Below are 2,874 nucleotides of genomic sequence, written 5' to 3' on the forward strand. Positions count from 1 at the left end.
CGGTGGTAGGTCATGGCATCCAGCGCCCACCCATGTCCTGTAGCTAAAAGGTTTTTTCCCCCCAAGTCTCCATGGGATGTGCACAAGCACCCAACGGCGCACGCGCACACTTCGTTTAAAAACAAACAACACAGCCCCCTCCTCTTTTCCATACCCCCCCCCACTCCTGGCTCGACCTGCGAGAGAGGAACTCTCTGCACCGGGTGGCAGAGGGGGAGGTGCAGGGGGGGCATGGTGGGAGGGCAGCCCGGCTGAAGCTCCTCCTGGAGGGAACCTGATGGAGGACACAATTTGCATTCCTCTGCAGCCCTGGAAGGGGTTAAACCCACGGAGCCTTTTGCTAGAGAGGCTGCTTCTTTGCCTTGCCGCAGGATTGTCCTGTGATCGGCAGTTCCCCTTAACCATGGGACCTCGACGGGACCTCGACGGGACGTCTGATTGCACAACCGCGAGTTATTTTGCTCCGTGGCAAACAGCCACGCTCCCCCCCCCCGCATTTTCCTGCCCATGTGACCGGGGCCTTTTTACTATATCTCAAAAATGCAACAGAAGACTTTTCGCAAACAGACTTTCAACAAATGTTCACCGTTTTGAAAGTTGGTTTGTAAAAAGTATACAAAAAGAGACCTTTGGGAATATAATGAATTTTTAATAGATTGGACTCCTGTAAAATGAACATGAAGAAGGAGGAGGAGGCGGAAGAGGAGGAGTACTCATATACTGCACCTTTCACTCAGAGTCTCAGAGCAGCTTACAATCTCCTTCCCTTCCCTTCCCTTCCCACAACAGACACCCTGTGAGGTAGGTGGGGCTGAGAGAGTTCCGAGAGAACTGTGACTGGCCCAAGGTCACCCTGCTGGCTTCATGTGGAGGAGCGGGGAATCAAACCCGGTTCTCCAGACCAGAATCTGCCGCTCTTAAACACTGCACCAAACTGGATCTCATAGTGTACATAGTGCGATGTGGACGATGTGTGATGCAAAATGAATGTCTTACAGGTACGGTGCTAGTCATTTGGGTCTATAACTCGGCATGTCAGAGCTTGGTTTCTATTGTTTTACAGACCTGGGCCACTGATCCAGTCATTCCAGTCCTGTCAGCTCCAATACTTCCCAAACCATATTTGTTGATTTATTTTATTTTAAGCTTTTCTAGGCAGCATTTCCGCTGGTTAGGGTTGCCAGCTACATGCCTACAACCCCGCAGGAGACTTTGGAGGACAGGGCACGTGGGGGAAAAAAACCGATTTGTATGTGTCAGCATCACTAAGTTCTGGCTAAAACTGATAATGATATCACTGACGATCTACCATTTCTTCAGTCTCTATGGTGAAACTCGAATGAGACAGGGGAATGGAGGAAAGACGTTATATACGTATTGGCCTCAGTTCTGGCTAAACCCGGAAGGGACACCATTGCTGCTCTAGGATTTGACCAATCTCTATTGTAAGAGACTGGTGGAATCCTAGAACATCAATGGTGTCACTTCTGGGTTGTAGCTGGAACTGAGGTCGACACACACATAACGTCTTCCCTCCATTCCCCCTTCTCTTTCGAGCTGTGGTGGGAGCCGGCAGGTGGTGGTAGGGATCAGCTGCCATAGTGGGTGGGTCGGCAAACCTACATTCCATCCATTTAGGGACCCCAAGTCGGCAAGCCATAAAAACATTTACACAAGTTATAAACACATCTGTGTTTTGGGGTTTTTTTTGGTTTTTTTAAAAATCAAAAACGATTAAAACAATCGTAGACCACTGGGCGTGAAGAAGCTTAAATGAGAATCACTGAGGGAACACCAGACAAAACAAAAAGTCTTCACTCGCTAGCAGAAGACAACGATAAAGGGGATAGTCAACCTTCTGGACTGACTTACCTGATTTTATCTTGACATTTTAGCATAACTACCTCCACTTTACAGTTAGAACCGGATATGGAACAACTGATTGGTATAGCATAGGAAAAGGAGTACGACAAGGATGTATATTGTCACCTTGCTTATTTAATATATATGCAGAGTACATCATGCGAAATGCTGGCCTGGATGAATCACAAGTGGGAATTAAGATTGCTGGGGAAAAGATCAACAACCTCAGATATGCAGACGATACCACTCTAATGGCAGAAAGTGAAGAGGACCTTAAGAGCCTCTTGCTCAGGGTAAAAGAGGAGAGCGCAAAAGTGGGGTTGAAGCTCAACATAAAAAAAACTAAGATCATGGCATCCGGCCCCATCACTCCTTGGCAAATAGAAGGGGAAGTCGTGGAAGTAGTGACAGACTTCACGTTCCTGGGATCCCAGATCACCGCAGACTGTGACAGCAGCCATGAAATTAAAAGACGCCTGCTCCTTGGGAGGAAAGCGATGGCGAACCTAAACAGCATGATAAAAAGTAGAGACATCCCCCTGCCAATAAAAGTCCGCATGGTCAAAGCAATGGTATTCCCAGTAGTCATGTATGGCTGCAAGAGTTGGACTATAAGGAAGGCCGCGCGCCGAAGAATAGATTCTTTTGAACTATGGTGCTGGAGAAGACTCTTGAGAGTCCCTTGGACTGCAAGAAGATCAAATCAGTCAATCCTAAAAGAAATCAACCCTGACTGTTCCCTGGAAGGCCAGATAATGAAAATGAAGCTCAAATACTTTGGCCACCAAATGAGAAGGGAGCACTCACTGGAGAAGACCCTGATGCTGGGAAAGATTGAAGGTCAAAGAAGACGGGGACGGCAAAGGATGAGATGGTTAGACAGTGTCATCGATGCAACGAACATGAAGTTGAGCAAACTTCAGAGGATGGCGGAAGACCGGAAGGCCTGACGGGAGCTGGTCCATGGGGTCGCAAAGAGTCGGACTCGACTGTGCGACCGAACAACAACAA

At 48.0% G+C, this 2,874-nt stretch overlaps 1 protein-coding gene across 1 annotated transcript in view; it reads right to left on the minus strand.

Moving 5' to 3' along the window:
* Positions 1 to 2,874, minus strand: part of LOC107105653 (chemokine-like receptor 1) — an 11,068-nt gene that overhangs the window by 1,990 nt on the left and 6,204 nt on the right. The window lies entirely within an intron of this gene.

The sequence above is a fragment of the Gekko japonicus genome, unplaced genomic scaffold (assembly GCF_001447785.1).
Source record: "Gekko japonicus isolate JY-2015 unplaced genomic scaffold, Gekko_japonicus_V1.1 scaffold4627, whole genome shotgun sequence".
NCBI lineage: Eukaryota > Metazoa > Chordata > Lepidosauria > Squamata > Gekkonidae > Gekko > Gekko japonicus.